Source organism: Lepisma saccharinum, chromosome 30 (genome assembly GCF_977018435.1).
Source record: "Lepisma saccharinum chromosome 30, izLepSacc3.1, whole genome shotgun sequence".
Classification (NCBI taxonomy): Eukaryota; Metazoa; Arthropoda; class Insecta; order Zygentoma; family Lepismatidae; genus Lepisma; species Lepisma saccharinum.
This window is the reverse complement of record NC_139258.1, coordinates 32831684-32856243: the sequence shown is the minus strand read 5'-3', so window position 1 is coordinate 32856243 and position 24560 is coordinate 32831684. Positions and strand designations below refer to the sequence as shown.

At 39.1% G+C, this 24560-nt stretch overlaps 1 protein-coding gene across 2 annotated transcripts in view; it reads right to left on the bottom strand.

Annotated features, from left to right (window-relative positions):
* Positions 1–24560, bottom strand: part of LOC145981988 (uncharacterized) — a 417662-nt gene that overhangs the window by 368699 nt on the left and 24403 nt on the right. The window contains exon 1 of one of the 2 annotated variants that reach the window (XM_083115509.1): positions 3014–3975. The exons of the other annotated variant lie outside the window; for it this stretch is intronic. The gene's annotated coding sequence lies outside the window, so the exon portion shown is untranslated. Of the gene's footprint in view, positions 1–3013; positions 3976–24560 lie in introns of those variants that run through there. 2 annotated transcript variants of the gene reach the window in all.

The window sequence follows — 24560 nt, the reverse complement described above, 5'->3', positions numbered from 1 at the left end:
AACAAAAACAGAATACAAAATGTGTGGCTTGGACAGAAAAAGAACCAGGAAGCGCAAAAGATAAAAACTCCCCAAAAAAAGAGAAGGAAAAAAAGGCAAGTTCAACTGAATCAATGATTCGTATCAAATTTAGATGAGACTTTCATTTTTCAGGTGACTGTTAACAAAAACCTGGTCAATGGGGAATAAAAAGGATTGCCATTCTGTACAAATATAAATCTACTTGAAGCTTTCAAGGAAAGACAGAACGTTTGCGTAATCGAATGTTTGAAGAGAAGCCGACAGACAAAAGCGAAAAACAAAACCGCAACGTTACGCAAGGAAGAAAGTGCGAACATGAAGTCAGGCAAGGTCTTACTGCATGATGGGGATTTTAAAAAGCTGTACACCTGGCAGCATTACATGTTCATTGACAATTCAACGTTTAACGCGCGGTCCTGACTTCAAATCAAAGACAAGGTATATTGTTCGTATTCTCGTCTGTTTAATCCTTTTATATGTGTAAGTGTAAGTGTATATTCAGTTGTTAGTTTGGTGTATGTGCAGTATATTACTGAACAATACTGAACAAAATAATAATAATACTTAGTAATGTATTTATAAGTTCCCTCGTATTCTAAGACAGATCTGTGAAGGTAGCTTCTCTAGCGCATATGCGTTAATGCAACATCTTTGGTAGGAATGCTGACATTCAAAATTTAAAATGCATTTGTATACAAGAACAAGTGGCATCTCTTTTTTTCGCGTAATACGCCACTGTCCTAGTGTCTAACGTAAGGAAGACCATACCTGAAGAATTCTTTTTCTTTTAGTGAAACTGCTCTAATGCTAAAGTTGACACCAAGGAAATATTCATCAAAGAAAAGTAATAAATTCAGACAAACGTCTTACGCCAATATGCACAAGCAATGTGACATTATTGTGTTATGTATAAAAAGCCCTCACCCCATACATTTCCGATGCAAATGTCAATAAGTTCAAACCTATGACCACACACACCATGTACAAATTTCAAAAGGGCACTTTATCAACAGATACGAAAAAAAACGAAAAAAAAAGTTTCTTATGATCACACTCTGTATGCGGAAAATCAGTCCCTGTATAAACAAAGATAAGAGAGACAGAACTAAACAACTTCCCCCTTCCTTTGAACAGGAATAACACAGTGACATCACGGTCTTGAGAAAGAACAGAATCAAACAATACTTTCAAAAAGCGACACATTCCTAGGAATCTTTTCCAAGATCTTCCACAACTCATACGTGCAAATAGTTTTAGATTCTAATAAGCCTTCACATTCTGTAACCTTAAGCATTCGAATGTAACCCTAATTGGACATTTAATCTGTATTTAAATTAAACCCATTTCTAAATACAGAATAAATGTCCAATTAGGGTTACTTTCGAACACATAAATAGCTCAAAAGTGACTTCGTTTGTATCGTAAAGAACAAAAGAATGTATGGTCACATTCTAACTAACCACACAAAAAACTGAATACATCATGTTCAACTACAAAAATACATATTCCGTTCAATAACTGTGGGTCAATAGCTCAAATATAACAACTCTGGAAACAGACATTGCACTTTGTATCATAACGCACTTTCGCTTCCGATTGTATGAGGGGAGGCATGTAATCGATAAGTACACAACAATGGCAATTTCAGTTTCTGTCAGAATGACATATGAAAAATTATCGCAACCACCGTCATACAAGAGTTACAAACCTTGTCAAATAAACACTCGCACAGGCATAAGCGAGGCGTGAAAAGGTAACTTTGAAGATTGGATTTCCTAGAAAACCCATTTCAAACCCCTTTTCAGTGTTTGCCGAATTAGGGCTGTAAAGTCGCTCTGGTACACGAAATCCACGTCCCCTGTCAAATTTACGAAATTTATCGACATTTTTACACTATCGTTTGTTTATGTATTCTTAATACACTCAACAGACTGATCTGATGCTCAGTTAAAAATAATTTATATTACAATTAGCAACACGTAACGCATTCACAAATATACTGCTATACAGGTTGTGTATACTTCGACAAGTGTTGTTTGATAGAGTTTTCTCTTGCCGAGAGAAAATACGAAACTTTTATTACACTTTTCTACGGCACTTCAAAGCATATTCATCCTCTCGGGATGGATGGGCTTTCCATAATATTTGTTCCTTTTCTATTCATACAAAAAGTTTCATGATTATTCTTATCTTGTGTAGTACGTTACGCGATTAGCTTCAACGTCTGTACCTGTAACAATCGTTATGGTTCCGTGCGATTGGTTTAACTTATGTTTCAGTGACAATAAGTGAAGTAACGAGAAAATGGCGTTAAAAAATGATGGTGAGAAAAACATAATACATTTTGAAATGTACTCTACCGTGTGTAGCCCCATAAATACAAGCTCTCGCGGAAAATAATTTTAAAAAAAATCTAAGAGGGACAGACATATTTCGCCTATTGCCCTATCTCTCAAACGGCGCGATGATAAGTTACAACCTTATCGGTGACATGTCGATACTTGAGCGAGCTGTGAGGCCATTTATATCTCGCGGACGCAAAAGATAAACTAATACATAAACAAACAACTTGCCACGGCATTAACTGAAATCAGGCGCTACCGAAAGTAGTCACTTTGTATATCGTTCGCAAACCTAATGGTTAGGTACGCTATCCCTCTTCACCCCCGCCAGGAATGTTGAATTGTCCCGACAGCCCTCGAAATAGCTATGGCGCAGTTCGTGCAAGCTATGCTACCCCTCACACCCCTCCACATCACCGGCACTTACATGCCCATTACTAGAAGCCACAGTCATTTTTCTAATCTGTACGTGTTGAAAATATTTACATACATGATAAAACAAGGTTGCTTGTTAATATGCCTCTAAATCTCGTTACATCATTACACTAGACAGAATGTGAAATGGATCCGATACTAACGCAGTCCACACCACACGACTTGTTGCTAGAAAATAGGACAATTAGCGAACACAAAAAAACGCCTTCACTTACCTTATTAACAAAGACGGCCGACACTTCCTTTTCTTTTCCAGTCAAAAGCCTTCAGCTTCCACAGTATATCCAAACAAAAGTATCACTTTTGAGTCCAACACACCTTTTTCACAACACTAAAAAAAAATATACGTATACAATAAAAACTAAACACTAAAGTAGGTTTGGCAGATTAATGTTCCACAATTAGTTCTCGAAGAAAAAAATTTCCCCACCTTGCAGACGTCTTAACAAGCACACTGATCAACCAACTTTGTCGCGACCACTTCTTACGAACCCTCAATCACCTCTACTGATCATCAAAAATATATTTCGGCCCTCGTATTGAAAAGTCGAGTATAAATTTGTTAGCGTAAGCAATCGGGAGACACTTTTTCGATTCTGGGACAACTTTCTTGCACAATGTCGTTCACCAACATGGACACTTGGTTTCTACACAACGCGACGACGTATCCACAATACTTGGTTAGTATTTCTCCAGGCTGCGTAGTAGGCTCTGCAACTCGAAGTTCCAGCTATTTTCTTCTTCTTCTTCCAGAAGACAGGTCTACGTCACCAGATCTCTCGGGGGAAATGAAGGGTACCTACAAGACATATCTTTCACTGCACAAATCGTCGTCTGACGAACACAAACACTTCTCTTCGTCAACACAAAAAGCACATAGGCGTCATACAAGCAAGTCACACGCACAAAATCCAGGCTCAGAAATCCTCGCCCAGTGGAGGGCGAAGAAAAATAAATCCAGCGTAGGCCTAAGCTGGTTTAGCCCGACCAGCTCTGTTGCTCGACTAGTGACGATTCACGTTTGCACATCGCTTCCTCGACGAAGCACTTATACTGTACGCGTACTAATAACACTCGCCTGCACGGATATATATGTTGTAATGCACATAGAGTTGTCCAAGGTAGGCAGACAGCGAGAAAAACACGATGGAAGCTTGCATTCCGTGTTGTTCTCAGCAGTACCTGACTCGCAATGAGGCTATCGGGGGCTCGGCTGTTTCGCCAAGTGAAACGCGCTATGACAGAAGCGCAGAGCAGGGGGGGAAGCGGATTCGGTGCGCTCTACGTAAATGGACGAGAGGAGCTGTTTCGTCTGAATCCGGGGGCGTTTTATATCGATGGATATGCGTTCCCCGAAGGGGCAGGACGCTTCCCAGATACATTTCAGCTATGCCAAAGGTACACATTCATATTCCAGCTGTATTTAGAACTCGCTTGCATTGAGATTGATTTCGTAGAACAGCTGGGACGTGATGCTACGCGGGTTAAAGGTGTCACCGTGAAGTGGTAAATAAAATATTTATTCAGCGTCACCTGGGTGCGAAATCATTGAAGACTGGTGGTGGGGGGGGGAATATCTTAATCTACAAACCCCCTCCCCACAAACATACATGTAAATTATAATACATACATATTTATAATGTTATTAAAGTGCTATTCACCACACTATGAACGCGTATAGGCGAAAGTAAAAAAAAATACTAAATTAAAAACATTGTTATTATTATTAATTTACATGTAAATAAATTAATTTTTTACTTTTATATATAAAAAGTAGCAAACTAATTCCTTTACTAACTGGTTAAAGATGTTAATAAATTATGAAATAGTTGAAGTGGTTTCATTATATATAAGTTATTATTTAGTTTTTGCTTTATGTTAATATAAATGAATTAAATTTCATAGCTATTATTGTCTTGCATTCTTATTTTATGTGCATTGATGTAGATTTGAGAATGATCTCTTGAGAGAGAGAGAAAACATTGAACACTCACATCCACACAAATTTGTGTGTATTTTCGATATTATTCTTAGTAAAGTATATTTTAAATTAAAAGTAATTGCTGATCTTTTGTGTGTTATAACAAAAACTCTCACCCTGGAAATTTTTTAAACCAAGATTGTTGGGGGGGAATCCCCCCAGGATTTCGCACCCTGAGTCACCGTATTTCAGTTCAACCTTGACTTTTCGACACTTTTGCATATTATTTTATTAAATTGTGGATATTTATCCTTGGGGAGTGGGGAACGTATTTACAGTTACTGGTAAGGTATGTACTCCGTATAATTCCTACATTAACTCATGTAGCACTGCTATAGTAACAAAAATAAAATATTCGGGTGTACAAAATCTTACAGGAAAAAGAACATTCATGATTATCTGGGTTATTGGAAAACGCAGGAAACCCGGTTTGATCCCTCGGGTGTATGATCTTAGATGGGAAATTTTCCGACAATGTCTCTGCAGAGTATGGTGCTGATCACATCACCTCTGGTATGGCCGAGATCGAGAATATGTGGGGCAAATCTCTCCCTCCACATGTATCTTCATGGCACAGTTAGGACCTCCAGCATGTTCATGCAATTCTGCACAATTTTATCGAGTTGAATTGTACGAGGACATGTCCACAATTGAATGACACAAAGTACGAGGACATATCGATAAACTATAAAAATCCAACATATAGCCTGCCAGCATCTGTACATAATTCTAAATGGTCATCTATCGATTCTAAAAAATGCCTTGGTAAATGAGATGCCCGTATTGACCTAAGTTTTATAGTAATAATAATAATAGCTAATTATGCACAATGCCTCCTCCATTCCTTTTCATAATGTCTTCCAACTCAGAATCGACCTGATATTTGTTCATGGGGAAAAGAAAAAGGTCCTGTACTTTTTAAACTTGTTTTAAATAAATCGACATCACCACTGTCTGTTACACTTACCTCTTATAATTTTCATAACATGCTGTTTTACACTCAGGGCGCGTTCCTCCCCATTAATTCTCATTGGTTTCTGAAATAAAAATTTACAATTTCAGTGACTTCATAAAAAATGGATAAAGATACTGTGATCATCCTGTATATTAATGTAAGTTCATTGTCCTCACCATTTTCATTCAGTCTGTTTTCCACAATGTGTTGATCATGAATTGAAATGAAGACGCCCATAAGGCGAGGACAACCGAATTCCATTTTTTTAAAACAATATAGGGTATAGATTCTTGTTCACCGTCGCGATTAATCCAAAGTGGCAGAAAAGTGAAGTAAAATCATCCAAATCAATAAATCAACAATGAATTGTGTTGATGAAGGGATTCGAACCAGGGACCCTTGTCGTTACAAAATATTATTTTTAAACCATCACGCTCATGCATAATATGTTATTCTAGACATTTAACCGTACAATTTGCAAAACTACGGTAGCTACAATAAGACCTTACTGATGGTACTGCACTTGCATTTCAACCCCTGCTGATTGAGGATGTATAGAAGCTGGCCTGTCATTAGATGAGTCAAGGTCACAGAGTTCGGACTGTTCAGCGACATACACAGATGTTTTGTCAAATCGCCACAAGGTGCTTCATCTCGAAAATTAACTGACTGGGAGGACTACAAGTTCATTCCTTTAAGATAGCAGAAAATAAATATAGCAAAATTTAAATTAAAAATAAAGTATAAAGTATTTGCAACCAAAATACTGTGGGCCAGCACTGCTGGAGTTGCTGTATTCGAATACAGGTGCATGTGTTGATTGTACCTATTTCTAGAAATTTCATAGCTTAGAAAGTGTGAATGACGTCCGTTGAAATCTTCAGATGTGCATTAGTGTTTCTATAAGTTTTATCAAGCATTTTTAGCTTTATTATACAGAGTGTCTGAAAATAATGTGTACACTTTTTGAACGTTAATAATAGAGAAACTATTAAAGACGGGTGACTGGACTTTTTGTATTTGAAGCTGCAATGCAAGTGTAGGTATTCTGTTGATTTTTAGTTCCATTACAGCCCGCCAGGAGGTAAGCGTAAGCGTACACAAAATTGCAGAGATGAGCAATTTTTCTTTCGAGAAACATAAGTGTCGAATATCCACCAGATCTCCCGATTCGATCTTCACCGTAAGATTTCTGTACCTGTGGGGAACTGTGGAGAACGATGTGTATCCCAGAAAGCCACTGACACTGGATGACAAGAGAAGGTGTTCCTCCTATTAACGTTCAAAAAGTGTAAAAAATCTTTTCGGACACTCTGTACAGTGCATGTTGTTTGATATTGGAAATGGTTAGCTTTGAGGAAAGAGATATTCGGTTTTATCTTTATTATGTAACGATGGTTGCAGAATTCCCTGTAGTATTATTCTTATTCTTTAGATCTAATTATATCATTACAACTGATATCAATATTGTGAATAACCTATCAGTCAGTTACGTCATCACCATTACCCGATAAGAAGTGAAATGACCTTTTAAGAAAAAACCTTCTCTTTATTTTTTATCAATTATCGACTCATTTTATCTGTGAGGTTGCATATTATCAGAATGCCATTGCAATCGACTACAGGGTGATTTAAATTTTCATCGTTTGAGGAGTGACTATGAACAAAAACACATTTATTTTTCAGCTTACTCCCGCGTAGATTAATACACTTGGACCATTGGCGATAGGAACTAACGAGCAGGCCTATATTCTCTCTGAAGATGGTACCGTTTTCAGACATCAGAAAGCGATCTACAACATCGAAAACAACACGCCTGCTCAAATTTCGACCTGCAAGGTCTGCATTCAAATTTAGAAACAGACATTACTTAGAAGGTGCTAAAACAAGGCAGTAGGAGGGATGTGAGACAAATTGGAATGGAGGTGCATCCTTCCCTGGTACGACCACCACCACGCACATATAGTACAAGTCTCCAACGGACATACATCGGCTTACTACAACATCCAGTTCAGATTCATAAATAACTATTGGACCTCCATCAGATATCCAGTTTTGGATATCCATGAGGCATTTAAAAAAGGATATCTAAAACTTGCCCGGTTTTGAATATCCAGTACATGCCGACAGCATTTTTTTTTCCAAAATATGCGTGAAAAATATCTAGACAAGGATCGAATGTAGCTCAGCTGGATTCCCAATCCAAACCTGCGAATGTTCAAGTAATGTTTAATTAATGTTCACATTAGATTCAGTTATATCCTTTCTTTAGTCACAACACATTAAAAATGTCCAGATGATGTCCCGTTCACATGAACAACATAGCGGTGATAAGCAAAACTTCCAAAAAACAATCCACACAATGTCAATGAAACATCCTTTTGGATATACAATGAATGTCTTCTGGACGGACATATAGATATACAAGAGACATCCAATGGATGTCTACTGCATATTCCTGGATACCTGTTGGATATCCAGAACTGCAGCAGGAATATCCAAGAGACATCCATTAGATACATTTGTGTACGATTGTGTGCAAAATGACTGATGTTCATTTTCTGCCCATCTGTTTCTTGCTTAGGTCACGAGCTTTTCAAACGCCCCTCATACTTCGCCTCTGTATGGTTCCCATGGTAACTGTGTTCGGAAGCTCTTAATCCATGCAGCGAGATGCTTGGAAACACTTTTCTTGTTCCGTTCAACACCGTAAAACATGATTAGTCGTATACGACTACTGCTCTGATCCGAATTAATTGACTAGAGAATAATTACTTAGTGAGGTTGGCAACATTCGTACCTTCAAACGTCTACCAGCTAGCTATTACTTCGATAAGCTCAAGATAGCACAAATCTCCTCGTTTTACAGCCATGGCTTAGATTATTACGTGCCTCAGGTAAGAAGGATAGTGCGTCTGCTTCCCAGAAAACCTATATCTATTTTCTCTCTCCCTCTCTGTTTTGTTTTCTGACTTCTTCCTATCTCTTGTACTTACACCTCTCTCTCTCTCGCTTTCCATCTCTCTCTCTCTCTCTCTCTCTCTCTCCCCAGCTCTCTAACTATTTCTATTCTCTTTCCTCTTTCTCTGTAAAAAACCTCTCTCTCTCTTTCTCCAGCTCTCTAACTATTTCTATTCTCTTTCCTCTTTCTCTGTAAAAAAACTCTCTTTCTCCAGCCCTCTATTCTATTCTCTTACCTCTTTCTCTGTAAAAAAATCTCTCCCTCTCGCTATCTATTCTATTATCTTTCCTCTTCCTCTATATTTACCCCCCCCTCTCTCTCTCTCTCTGCCCAGCTCTCTAACTGTTTCTATTCTCTTTCCTCTTTCTCTGTAAAAACCGCTCTCTCTCTCTCTTTCTCCAGCTCCCTATCTATTTCTATTGTCTTTCCTATTTCTCTGTATTTACCTCTTTCTCTCTCTCTCTCTCTCCACCTCTCTATATATTTCTATTCTCTTTCCTCTTTCTCTGTATTTACACCTCTCTCTCTCTCTCTCTCTCTCTCTCTCTCTCTCTCTCTCTCCAGCTCTCTATCTATTTCTATTATCTTTCCCTTTCTGTATTCACCTCTCTCTACTGCCCTCGATCTATTTCTCTATCTTCTTTCTCTGTATTCACCTCTCTCCACTGCCATCTATCTATTCCTATTCTCCTTCCTCTTTCTCTGTATTCACGCTTCTCTCTTTTCCTCTTGTCCTCCCTCTGTTTCTATTCTTCTTCCTATCTCTCAGTCTCTTTTTCTCTTTATTGCCCTCTGTTTCCATTCTTCTTCTTCTCTCTCTCTCTATTCACATTTCTCCCCCTCTCTCTATGTCTATCTTACTATCGGTCTGCCTTTCTATTTGTTGGTCCTTCTAGTCCCTCTATTTGTCTGCTTCAATATCATTCCATGTAATTTTCTTCCGTATTTTTAAGTATATTCTTGCCTTCCTCTTTATTGCATTTGATATTTTACTTCGCTTTTCTTCGCGATGATTGGATCTATTTTATGAAGGGACACTCGCAAAGAACATCCATGCCCCAAAAATCGACCACGAATACTTGGCGGCTACTGAGTCTGAAGCTGGTCACGTGAGCTTGCACTTGATTACATATATTATTTCTCTTCCGCTTCACAACGGCTACAGTGAGCTTCCAGCATTCCGATCCGACTACGTTTGTGTATCTTTCTTTCCTGGTATTTGCATATTTCTTTTTCTACATTTCGTTGGTTCTGTTCTTCTCTCTCAGGCTCTGTGTGGGTCACTATTTCTCTCTCTACCCTTCTGTCTGTATCTACTATCTGTGTTTCTACATTTCTCTTTCCATGTCTCTGTATTACACTCACTCTATACCTGTTTATCTTTCCATCTTCCTCTCTATATTTCGTTGTTTCTAAGTTTCTTCATCCCTCTGTCTGTATCGCTATCTTCCTCTCTTATCTATCTCTATGCTTGTGAGTTTATATGTCTCTTTATTAGGGATGGAAAAATTCGGATAAAATTTTATCAGGATATCCGAACTTTGGGATATTCTAATTATCCGGGTTATCCGTTGCATCCGAAACGGTTATCGGATAATTTTAAATCCGGATATCCGTTATCCGGATATTGTGGCCATCCCTACTCTCTATACCCCTGTCACACACACACACACACTCACCTCGTGTTCGCTTTTTTTCGCATTTTTTTCATAGACCTCTCTGTTCTAGTAATACAGGGTGTCCACAAATTATCTTTACAACTTCAAATCTAAATAACTAAATAATGGAACGATGTATCTCAGTTCTGTTTTCTTCATTTAAAAGAGAAACTCTCAAAGTTTTTTTTTACCACCTCAATGCATCTCTATGTGTGCCCCCCCTTGTTGCCTGTAGGATATCAAGGCGATACTCGATTTCCTGCCATTTCCGCTCTAGTACCTCCTCAGTAAGTGTTGCGATGGCTGAAATAGTCCTTTGTCGTAGGACATGAATATTGGGAACTGGCGTTGGTACACAATATCCTTAACATAACCCCATAAAAAGAAATCCAAAGGGGTTATGTCGAGTGATCTTGGTGGCCAAGTAACTGGGCCATTCCTCCCAATCCATCGACCAGGAAAATGTTCATCTAAGGTCGATTTCTCGAACCTCGTGAGGCTTTTCAGACCCCCAAATTCGACAGTTATGCCTATTCAATAATTTATGAGAAAAGGAAACGCATTGTACCTTCTCCTGTGGAGTAGTCATTTTGTGGAAATGTGACCTCACATCCTCCCCACTTACTCAATGTACCTGAAAAAACAGTAAACAAAACTTTGAGAGTTTCTCTTTTACATGAAGGCAACAGAACTGAGATACCTCGTTCCATTATTTAGTTATTTAGATTTGAAGTTGTAAAGATAATTTGTGGACACCCTGTATATTTCCACACTTCTCTGTGTCCATTACTCTCTATTTCCATTTTCTGATGCTTTCCCCCTCATTCTTCCACTCTCTTGCTTCTTCAGCGACGCTGCTGAACAAGTCAAGGGGGTCACTGTCCTTCCCAATATTCATGGCCCTCCAAGGGAGAAAAAAATGATACTTACATAGTGGCGGTACCAGAGTTTCTGGTAAGACACCGGGCGATTGTCAAAGATTTGGATGAATATTACTGGATCCCAGCAAGTATTTATTATCCAATATTAATAGGAAGTTTAAATTTTGGAGTTAAAAGAAAGCATACAAATTCAAATGCTGCGTTGAAATGTGTCACATTTTATGTTCAATAGCATTTATCTTCGCCTTGCAATCAAGGGGTCCCGGGTTCGATACCCGGTGAAGGCACATAGTGGTTCGGATTTCACTTTAAACTGTAGGTCCAGTCCCGATTAGCCTTACTGTGCATAAAGGGGACTTAAAACACTAAATCAATCAACCAACCAATAGCATTTACCTAATTAGCAGTATAATGCGGAATTTGGAGAAATATTACAGACTTCCATGATTCAGGTGTAGTGAGCGTGGCCCAAAACTCAAGGTCATGGGTTTGAATCTTCAAGGGTTTCCCCATCATCTACATATTGTGTATTTTGTTTCGTCTGATTTTCATCACTAAATCTGCTCATCATATTTTGACAGGGTAGGTCAGCCTGATTTTGGATAGGCCATGGCCCATCCTGCCCCACCTTTGGCGCAGCCATTGTTCTTACACCACTTATGCATTTTACATGTCACATTCTGCTTCGTAAATGTTTCACTGGACGCAGCTGCCCGCGCTATATAGTAATCTCCCAAAATTAATTTGTACGTGACCATGACCTCCGGGTGACGTCACACACAGTCTAAACTGTTATTGGCCTCCCTTGTGACTGGCTCGTGTCCTTGGTTAAGCGTGAAAGGTTGTCATGATACGTCTATTGTGCGACCTGCTTACTCGAAACCACTTTCCACTCGCTTCCGATCGGCACCTAATCTTCGCTCATTACTCGCGAAGCTGGCGAGCGAGCCTTTATCAAATTGGAGCACAGAGTTGCTAAATGGGTGAAGTAAGTGACAATACAAGTATCTTTGGCAGCCACTGTGAAAGCTGTTGTTTTCCTCCGATTCTATCGGGAGAAGAAAATGTTTACCGTTCCAGATGTAAATATGTGGGCAGCGGGGGAAGTGGAACTGCGAACTGAATTGAACGCTTCAGTGGTGTCGACTGCAAATGGGAGAAGCGAGTTCCACGATGTCGAGTGAGGCAAAACGAAGTTCCCGTGGACTACGAGCTAGCTTACTGAAGCTGGAGCAACGTTTACGGCACCACATGTTTCATGTTTACATGTCAATAACCTGTTTCAGTGGCGTATTGAAAAGATAGATTGATTATGAAAAATAAAAAAAAGTTGACGTCGATGCTAGAACCCATAATAACTATTTTGTTTCCACGAACACATTGTCAGGCTTTCAGCATGGGCGTCCGGAAGAGGGGGCAAGGGTGGGGAGCACGGCCCCCCTGGAAAATGAATGTGTACCTAAAAATTATATATTTCACACATAATTTTATTTCAATCACAGTAATTTATGTTAATTATTATAAATTCGTTGAAGAAACATGATAATTTCAGACTGAAATAGTGTTTTTTGAGGGGGGCATCACTATTTTGGAGGAAAATATGTGTCCTTTGCCCCCCTGAAAAAAAAATACCTTGCTTGCCCCTCCATGGAAAAACATCCTGTGGACGTCCATGGTTTCAGTACAAAGTGCTTGTTTCAGTAACTACAATCATTACATGCAAATTCTATAGTGCCTATAGAGTTGCTAATTTCAACTGTTAGTACCTAAAATGCTTTAAAAGAGGTACAGATAAAACTTTATCAATATGTTTCTTTAAAAACATAAAGATAATAGGTTGGTGTGGAGTGAAGCCATTATTCATATACATTTCAGTTCTTCTGTTGATTCAGAAGGTAATAGAACACAGAATTCGATATATTTATTTTGTTTTTGTTTTATAGCCAATAGACACAACAACTGTTCAATCTCATGCACTTATAACGAAATTACGGTTCTTAATGTGGAAGTTTTTAAGTTTTGGATGCGAGACTTTCAATCTTGAGCTTTTCAGTATTCACTATATTACAAGATAATTCTTATTACACGTTTTATTTTTTCGTGTCCATTATTCTTTTCTCCAAATTTGAGAGCCTATTTGGGTAGTTTTTGCTGGCTATAAATCCGGGTTCTGGTTACATCTGAGGATGTTTGCACCCTGGCTAATTAGCTCAGACAGAACTAATTGCATCCAGTTAAACTTAATGGACCTGATGACGTAGTGGTAACGACGTCGCTTTGTAATAAAGAGGTCTCGGGTTCGATACCAAACGGAACCACGTAATGATTCGTTGATTTTCATTGATTGATTTGGTGTTTTTTAAGTCCACTATATGCACAGCAAGGCTAATCGGGACTGGACCTACAGTTAAAAGTGGGATCCGAACCACTATGTGCCTCCACCGGGTATCGAACCTGGGACCTCTTGATTATAAGGCAATGACGCTACCACTGCGCCAGCTGGGAGGCTGCACATGATGGTTCGGATCTCACGTTAAACTGTAGGTCGAGTTCCGATTAACCTATCTGTGCACAAAGTGGACACAAAACAAAAATTCAAGCAAACAAATTTACTTTACGCCACTTCTTTAGATGTGCCCATTATTTACCTAGGTATTTCATTTACAGTACAGAACAAAATTCCGTTTTCAAGGGTTCGTAGGGTTAGAACGAAGCGTCAAACAGAAAAAAAACTTTAAGGAAACTTGTTTGCCCTAATGACCATTACACAATGTGGAAATTTGTGTGGTGACACTCTAAATATTCTTTTTATACTACAGGGTGATCACAAAGTCCCATTACACCCTATCCCGTGTCCACATCGTCATAGATGGTCGCATTGTATTAATGTGAGATCATGGCAGAGGACAACTTGGAGGTAGTGTGACTATTCGTTATTATTTAGTCCAGAGTGTCTGTGTGTACACCATCGTTTTCATAACAGAGTATGATTCTCCGCCATGTACAATGGGAAATTCTCCTCAACATTGCTGGCGTGATGGTTTAGATGTAGATCCTGCAACAATAAGAAACAACAATTCATTAACATCTATGTAATACATAGGGGGCAATGGGACTTTGTGATCACTCTGTATACTGCGATACGACGGAGACGAAAACGAGATTGGCATTACAGCTCGAGATAAGACAGACTGACGGAGCTAACAATCCGCATATAAAAGGAGTAAGAGGCATTACACTCTATGAACATACAAGCAGACATGAAATTAAACACAAGACACCGAGTGACAATTACAAGCTTACAGACGAATGCAAACCCTATTCCCTTTTTCATTCCTCTTTTAATCATTGTAATAGCAGCATGCGACATAACCATTTACAAACAAGAAGCTTGGAAACCCTCTCAATATGTAGGAACCTTGAAGATAATAATCGCCTACCTTATCAGAGGAAAGGCTTTCACTCATTGTCTCCCAGGGATAGCAGTTGACTGCTTCAGTTCTTATCTAAGAATGCAAAAAGACAATGAGCTTATCAGGCCCTAATAATGCCATTGTATCCTTCCTTCCGCAAAATGAAAAGCTGAAAAAAAAAAGTTCAAGAATGAGCGTAAAGAAATACAATTATTGTATTTATATTAATATTTACATTGACCTAAATATGTATGTATGGGAAGCATGAGAATAATTCGGAAGGTAACAGTTACTGTAATTAAATTATTAAGAACTGTCTCAATCAACATTGTTCAACGGAAAGTTCTAAAAAGCACAAAAAATTAATATGAAACCATAATGAAAAAATAGTGTAAAAAATTAATGACAATGGTTTAGAATAAAATAAAATTTCGGAATACAATAGCAAAATATATACATGCATTTATGTGTATGACATGGTTGTAACGATATAATAGAACCGGTTTAAATAAATATTAAGTGTCATCTTCCATAACCTCAAACCTTTAAATATCGGTAACATATAGGTCTAAAGTTAGTGAGACAGAAAGAGAACAATGGCCAGTTTCGCAGGTACGGGGGTACATGGGTACATTGTATCTCTCGATTGTTGGGAGGAGGCGCAGTACTCCGCAAATGGTTTGATCCGAAAGAAAGTAAAAAGTGTTTAAAATTAGTGCAAAACGATCGAATGAAACCTATATATGCTCTTGATTGTACATGTTTTTAAAACCTGTCAAAAACTATCTTGAAAATAGCTATATTTAAAAAAAAATGCAAAATTATTTTTTTAATATTGCATTTTCTATTGGCAGAACAAGGTAATGCAAATTTCACTTTTAAAAACGAGAGGGCGATGTGTCCTGCACTGAAGTAAAATTAGACTTTACGGTCGTGGAAAGAAGTACTTTCCTCATAACTTTAAGTCAAAATAAAAACGGACTAGCATTGATCGTTTTGCTCTTAACTACAGTAGAACATTAAACAATGAGGTGTCAAATTATTCAAGTACTAGGTTGTATCAAAAAGTAAGGTGAATTTGTCTATAAAACCCAGAGTTTTTTGTGTAGCTATTAATTTTTTTTATATATGTCAGATACCAAGGTGATGCAAGTCTGACGGTAATTACAGTCTTCTACGTCAACCCGTCTGGTACCTAGAGCAATTCAAAGATGGCGCAACGACTTGAACATTACTCCAAGTAGGAGGTGCGCAGTGTTATTCGTTTTTTATGGGTCAAGGGAAAGAAACCATCTGAAATTCATCGAGAATTGTTGGAGGTCTATGGAGAGAGTGTTATGTCGCAGAAACAAGTGTATGTGTGGTGTAACTCATTTGCAAGTGGTAGGAGTAGTGTGACAGATGATGACAGAAGTGGCAGACCAGCAACGTCAGGTTGCATGACATTGCTCATCATTGAACATCTCATATGGTTCAGTGAGGAGTATCGTCCATGACCAACTTGGCTTCAGAAAGTGTGTGCGCGCTGGGTGCCCAAAAATCTGAGTGAGGACCAAAAACACCACCGAATGGGCATTTCCCTGACCCACCTCACACGATATGATCACGAAGGCAGTGGTTCCTATGTCGAATTTTAGTGTGATACCATGTGTCAAACATACTACAGTTTCATTTTTTTTTTCTATGCACGTTTTTCAATAAATCGAAAATTCACCTTACTTTTTGATACAACCTAGTATTTTTCCACGAACCATGACTCTTCTGTTACATGAAAAGAATCAAGCTTGCCTTTTAATATCTAAAGTAGCTTTCAGGCCATTTTAACAACTTTAGGTCATAAACTTCCTCGCTGCATTCATTATCCAGCCAGTGCATATTTGTGGATTCGTTCCATAAGATCAAATGTCAGTATTGGAGATTTCTGCAGCCCTTGAGAGCTCTGACGTCATCACGAGATATTCCTCCTATTATATCAGCCCTTACGAACAGACACGGGGTTGTGCAGCACCTACAAAGAGACTGGGAGAGATGGAGAGGATGAATTCTCGAAGCTGTGTTTATTCACGCCAGTCCAATAACTTATCAGTGTTCCCTTCAGCCTCTATTCTTCTTTTTCAAGCTCGTTCTTTGTCTGTCGCCTTTCTTCCCAACATTTTGACAGTTATACGACTTACTCCGTTCTTCTTACGTGTCCCTCCTCCTTCCTTCTTTTATTTTCTATCTTGGTATCTTTCAGAAACTACTCGGAAAGTTCACACCTTTCCAGCCAGGTGTTCCCTTTGCATTCGCTGTATTCTGTCCAGCGACATCTTCAACCTTCCGCGTTTGTCCCGACAGGTTCGACCGGTCAGTGCAGTGTTGCCAGGGAGCGGATACTATAAGGACTATGTGGGTGTGGCGTAAATACTGACCGCTTTTGAGGTAGCAAGAGTGGGGAGGGGGGTCAAAACGACCACCCCTCCCTGGAAATTTACTTTTAGCTCAGTGCAGAAAGAAGCAGCTTTCAGCGATTGGTATTCCAGCATTGGAAACGTATGGAGGAGACCAACCACAACATGTTGAAATGTAAAGAATAATTGCAGAAACCGCATGAACATGGAACTTCACGTTTCGGCAGCAACTTACGTCTCGAAATTAGGTAGAGTACAGCGCCTAGAATAACGTAGTGTGGAAAACGGCATGGTTTTGCTCTCTCTCGCTGGTTCCACTCGAAAATGAAATCCGCTAGAGGCGCTGGTCTTGACACCGGGGTACAGCGCTCGACTTCTTATAATGGAAGTAAATGGGGTTTTTGCTGCAACGTCTGATTCTTTTCTTTGTAACATTTCTTTGCATCAGAAAATTGTTATGATATTTGGTACAGTAGTCGCGAAAATATTAAAGAATATTATGAACCGTCTATCATGACCTGTCCTTGAGTTTTTTATTAACAATACGGAAGAAAACATAGGTATGGATTGTAACACGTAACATGACAATTGCTGCGAGAATTAGTATTGTGTATGCATTATCCTGAAAGGTTCATTAATATTGTCATTGTCACAAATATTATTTTTATGGAAATTCACACAGACAATACTCGTTTATTTTAATTAATTAATTAATTAATTTTATTATTAATTAATTTAATTAATTTGCGGTTTATTTTCATCAAGTACAAGGTAGACATTTTACAGCCAAGTCACGAGTAAAAATGCACAGTCCTTAACACCAAAGTTCTACTTACCAATCGACACGAATGTAAAGCAATTTGTTGATAGAGATGACAAGGTACATCGTAATCGGCTATTTCAACTCCATGGAATATGAAATTAAATTCTTTCGAATATCTGCATTTCGGGAAAATGACTTCATAATATGTACGCCACGAAACATTTTTTCTCCTTCATGACACTATTTCAATTTTATTAGTATACAAAAATAAACTTGTGTACACAATCCAACGTTTGACGTCCAGCCTCACATGCGATATGTTGATGCTCGTGTTGCGTTGCACATAAAACGTATTTATGTAACTTTTCTGTGTAAATTAATACCATTTCGTGACTGCAAATCACTCCACAAATATAACTGTTTCCATCAATTCACTTACCGCCTTTCAAGAGAAACAAATCTACACAATATATTCCAAAAACTAACTAAGCCGCATTACTTTCATAACAAAATTAGCCGCTGTGTCGATCGCACTGCCATCTACTTGTCATCGTCTCGGGGAACCAGTTTCTTGGGTCGTTTTCCACACTACGTTATTCAAGGCGCTGTAGGTAGAGCAAGTTTCTCTTACCCTTTCAATATGGCCGATGCCTTCACAATGGCGTCCCCTTGTGCCTTTGTTTTCATATTTTTGCCTTTTCTATTTCTTTCTCTCTTCCTTTATTCATTTGCTTCTCTTTATCTCTACCTATTTTATATTTAGCTCTCTCTTCCTTTCTTTCCCTGCTTCTCTCTCTCTTTTTATTTACATTTCACTTCCTTCCTCCTCTGCTTCTCTCTATCTATTTCCTATTTGTTTCTCTCTTCCTTTCTTCATTAGCTTCTCTCTTCCTCTATTTGTTTCTCTCTTCCTTTATTCATTTGCTTCTCTCTTTATCTCTTCCTTATCTTCTTTTTATCCTTCTCTTCCTTTCTTTCCCTGCTTCTCTCTCTTATTTACATTTCACTACTTTCCCTAATCTGCTTCTCTCTTTCAATTTCCTATTTCTTTCTCTCTTCCTTTCTTCATTAGCTTCTCTCTTTCTTTATGTTCTATTTGTTTCTCTCTTCCATTATTCATTTGCTTCTCTCTTTATCTCTTCCTTATCTTCTATTTATCCTTCTCTTTCTTTCTTTCCCTGATTCTCTCTCTTATTTACATTTCATTAATTTCCCTCCTCTGCTTCTCTCTTTCAATTTCCTATTTCTTCCTCTCTTCCTTTCTTCATTAGCTTCTCTCTTTCTCTATGTTCTATTTGTTTCTCTCTTTCTCTGCTTCTCTCTTCCTTTATTCATTTGCTTCTCTCTTTATCTCTTCCTTATCTTCTATTTATCCTTCTCTTCCTTTCTTTCCCTGCTTCTCTCTCTTATTTACATTTCACTACTTTCCCTCCTCTGCTTCTCTCTTTCAATTTCCTATTTCTTCCTCTCTTCCTTTCTTCATTAGCTTCTCTCTTTCTCTATGTTCTATTTGTTTCTCTCTTTCTCTGCTTCTCTCTTCCTTTATTCATTTGCTTCTCTCTTTATCTCTTCCTTATCTTCTATTTATCCTTCTCTTCCTTTCTTTCCCTGCTTCTCTCTCTTATTTACATTTCACTACTTTCCCTCCTCTGCTTCTCTCTTTCAATTTCCTATTTCTTTCTCTCTTCCTTTCTTCATTAGCTTCTCTCTTTCTTTATGTTCTATTTGTTTCTCTCTTCCATTATTCATTTGCTTCTCTCTTTATCTCTTCCTTATCTTCTATTTATCCTTCTCTTTCTTTCTTTCCCTGATTCTCTCTCTTATTTACATTTCACTAATTTCCCTCCTCTGCTTCTCTCTTTCAATTTCCTATTTCTTCCTCTCTTCCTTTCTTCATTAGCTTCTCTCTTTCTCTATGTTCTATTTGTTTCTCTCTTTCTCTGCTTCTCTCTTCCTTTATTCATTTGCTTCTCTCTTTATATCTTCCTTATCTTCTATTTATCCTTCTCTTCCTTTCTTTCCCTGCTTCTCTCTCTTATTTACATTTCACTACTTTCCCTCCTCTGCTTCTCTCTTTCAATTTCCTATTTGTTTCTCTCTTCCTTTCTTCAGTACCTTCTCTCTTTCTCTATGTTCTATTTGTTTCTCCTCTGCTTCTTTATTCCTTTCTTTCATTTACTTCCTCTTTCTTGCACTTTTCCTTTCTTAATTTGCTTCTCTTCTCTGTCTCTCTTTCGATTTTCTAGTTTTCCTCTCCATTTCTTCATCTGCTTCTATTTCTTCTTCCCTCTCTTCCTACGATTTTCCAGCTAATTTTCTTGCTTTATTTCTTTCTTCTTCTAGCGGGTCTCGTTCTCGATCTTGCATTGCCTTGGAAATACCTCTCTCTTTCTCGTTTGCATCTCGATTCATAAAAACCCATCTCGTTCTCGAAAAATCTCAGTGTCGTCTCTAAAAGGATTTAGTTACAGCTGATGGAAAGTAAATTCCTTTAACATTTATATGCGCATTATTATTCTTAGTAGGCCTTCCCGATGGCGCAGTAGTAGCGTTGTCGCCTTGCAATCAAGAGGTCCCGGGTTCGATTCCCGGTCGAGGCACATAGTGGTTCGGAACCCACTTTAAAACTGTAGGTCCAGTCCCGATTAGCCTAACTGTGCATAAAGTCGACTTCAAACAACAACTCAATCAATCAATCATATTATTCTTGGCAGTAATTCGCATGCATTTTCGCAGGCACTGTCAACGTGAATCTTATAATCAATCACATTCTAATCATTACCTTTCTGTAAGTTATGCGGAAGTAAATCAACTTCATGTTACACAATAGTAATCAAGTATATTGCTTATTATGGACATCTTTGTCTTTCGAGGATCCGGAATCCCCGTACCCCTCTCTGAAGATTGTGGTCTTATTTATTACAGCATCTTTGGATGCTGCGTTAAATCTTGCAAGCAACCAAAAACATCTTCAGACTCTTAATTTCCCCTTTTCAGCACTTTTCCTTGTGACAATTACCATGAAGCGACTTCCCACCCCTTCAGACTCTGACTCTTTCGTTGACTTCAGGCCCCACATAGGGAGTTTGCACGCGCGTGGCGAAGCTAGCTACGTGGAAAAGGGTTGCGTTGGGACGTGTGGGTGACAGCAAAAAGGGGTTGAAAAAAAGTTGAGGGGGAATTTCATTTTAGTTTCGAGTCTAATGGTGACTGAAGCATCGGGCGCACAAGCTGAAGAGTGGCATCCTCGGTCATATTGTATTTGGTTATCTTGTGTCTCATTTCTACATCGTGCCAATGAAGAGGAATGTTTAATTGTTGAGAGACAACAATGAAATACCCATTATTTGCCCAGGATTTACTTTGTAGAGCGTTATAGATGACGTGTTTACTTGGTTAACGTCCAAGATCTGAAGAGAGCTGCCGCCACGAACGTGGGTGGGGATAAACAGCGGGCGAGTTGTTTTCATCCAATCACAGTAAACCTTCAGCCAATGCGTCTACTCCACGTTGAGTCTCAGTCACAAGACTGCGTATACGCTGTTGCCGTACTTTGCAACTTCAATGTGGAGACCGTGGGAAGGCGGAGGGACAAGGTGGCGTAGAGATGTGGAGAGTAGATGTGTGGCAACACAGTGCGGTGAATGTGATTGTTGCAGCTGGTGGGCGCGCTCCGTGGACTTTAAAGCCAGCCGGTCGTTAATGTAGCTAGCGTGTCGACTATACTCTAACAACTTCGACATTTTGTCCCAACTAATTCCATGACAAGGGGTGTTTGGGTACGGTCACCAGCAATAATAATGAGACACCTAGCTCCTGAAATAATCTTTTCCGTGCAAGGCGTTATGTGTGTTACCTAACTCTACGGCGAAGAGTGGACTAACAGCAAATTTTCAATGACAACTTCTACCACCGCCGTAGAGTTAGGCAACACACATAACGCCTTGCAGGGAAAATATTATTTCAGGATCTAGGTTTCTCATTTTTATTGCTGGTGACTGTACATATTCAAAACTGTTCGACCATGGACGTAGCCAGATTTTTTGTATGGGGGTTAGACTTAGAGCTTGAATAGTAAAGATAATAATAATTACTATTATTATGATCTGGGCAATATCGTAACGCAGGTAACACGCTACTTGATCGGTATTTGTGTTAGTAACACGTTACCTAAATTATACCCGAAATTGTAACGGTACTCATTTCGTTACTTTGTGTTACTTTGGTAGATGCAGAACTGGAGGAGTTTATTTGCCACGACAACACTTGCTTTGTTCTATTGTCTTCAACTTGTGCATGTAAAGTTACACTGAGAAAACATAAATATGATATTTGTGTAAACAGTTAAATATCCTTATTGTATTACAAAGTAAGAATAACTCGTTACTTTTGGAAGCAAAGTAACGGTAACCGTAACATGTTACATTTTTGTGTATACCTGGACAAAGGCAAGAATACTCCTGTGGCGCTGTAATCAAATTTTGCAATCGTAAGTGAACATGGGGAGCGTAAGTGATGCAATCAGCTGCTTCCATTGTTCCGTGTTCCTGCGTTGTCAAATTGTGCAGCACTCTCAAAAGACACGAGAGAAGGGGAAGCGGGAGGGGGAAACAAATGACTCTGCACTTTAGTTCAAGATCAAAATTTAGTTTATTCAATTCTGCGTTAATCTATGGTAACATCTTTTCGAGCATGACTTCTATTTTCTATCGTCGTGACAACAATAAAAAATGCATTTTTTTTTAGTGTTTTGCAATCGATCACTCTTTCTGAAATTATAAATAAAGAACGGGTGGCTTGGCTGAAATTTCGTGATAGAATTTAAATACGGTGCAGATAGAAATGTTCTAAACGCAATTCTTAATTTTCAGACTTTTAAAATTGGTAAGAAATACCGGTTCTTATCAAACTAACTAACTAACTAACTCTCTAGCCTTCTTAAACCCGAAGGTTCATGGCTGCAGCAACACAGGCCTTCCATGTTTCCCTATCTTGAGCAAGATCTATATACTCTTTTCCATCCCTACCGATTTCCCTTATGTCCATCTCAATGTTGTCCCTCCATCTTCGTCTTGGCCTTCCTACAGGTCTCTTACCATCAGGTTTCCCAACAAGAATCCTGTAAACTCCTCTTTCCTCTCCCATTCGTGCCACATGGCCTGCCCACCTAAGTCTTCTTGATTTAATCATTCTTATCAATGTTGTGAAACAACATTTTATTAGAATTGGGTAGTCCTACAAATTTCGGTCAGGGAGTCCTAGAACAATGACTGGAGGTTCGGCGTTCTGACCACACGTCACTTTCTGCCTGCACCGTATTTACACGATCGGTCCACCCGCCTTCTATTTATAGAATTTCAAAGATAGAGGTCGTTTGCAGAACTATAAAAAACGGCAGTTTTATTGTTCTCACGATGATTATAGAAAATAGAAGACATACTAAAAAAAATGGTTAGCATCGATTAATGCAAAAATTGAATAACCTAAATGATAAAAGACCTGCAGGAAGGCCAAGACGAAGATGGAGGGACAACGTTGAGATGGACCTAAGGGAAATTGGTAGGGATGGAAAAGAGTATATAGAACTTGCTCAAGATAGGGAAAGGTGGAAGGCCTGTGTTGCTGCAGCCATGAACCTTCGAGTTTAAGAAGGCTAGAGAGTTAGTTAGTTAGTTAGTTAATTTTTAATTGGAGTCCAAACTTGAGTGTCCATAATATTTAATCCGATAGTAGTTAAGCTGTAACACCCAACTCTGCACGATACATACAATTATGTTCGACAACAGAGGCGATTGATAGGATGCCGACGGGCTCTTTAATAACTCGTTGACGAAGGCCATATGGTCACGGCTGGGAATTGTTAGCATCTGGTGAGTGACTGAGGTTAGTTTGGGTTCCTCGCAGACCCCTGGGCTTGTTTTTTAGCACGCCGAGTGTCGCATCCTCTAACAAGAAGCCTGTTTTCCTTGCAAGCGAGCAGAAGGTTGTCTCTCCAAACATCAACAATTAGCCGCCCATTTCTGTGGGATGGAAAACAACGGATCCAGAACTTCAGACATGCAGTCTGTCTAGAACCCACACTGGCCTTTACATGTACCGCGGCAGGGACTCAAAGTTGTGTGATGTCAGATTGTTGAAATCAAAGCTCGATATATGTTGATTGATTGATTTGATTTATTTCACTTCGCTTTTCTGCCACGTTTGGCTAATCGCGAAGATGAGGATTTTGATGAAGGAACACTTACAATGAAGAGCCTCCCGATGGTGCTGTGGTAGCGTCGTCTCCTTATAATCAAGGAGTTCGATACCCGGTGGAGGCGCATAGTGGTTCGGGATCCCACTTTAAACTGTAGGTCCAGTCCCGATTTTCCTTACTGTGCATAAAGTAGACTTAAAACACCAACCCAATCAACCCAACTTACAAAGAACATCCATGCCCAAGCAGGAATTCGAACCCAGGATCCATGCCGACGGAGGGCACCACTACGTCACGGAGATGCACTAAGCTCCAGAAATAGTCTACGCATACCCAATGCGTTTTCTTGTAATCAAGGGGTAACGGGTTTTATTCCCGGTGGAGGTACAAAGTGATTAGACACCACTTTAAGCCCGACCCTGTTGCCGAGTGGTTAGCACATCGCGCTGCGACGCCAAGGGTCTCGGGTTCGAATCCCGGTCGGGCTTGGTTGTTTGTGAATGTCCATTCATCAATTTCATCATTTCATCGCTCATCCTCATCTTCGCAAATTAGCCAAGAGG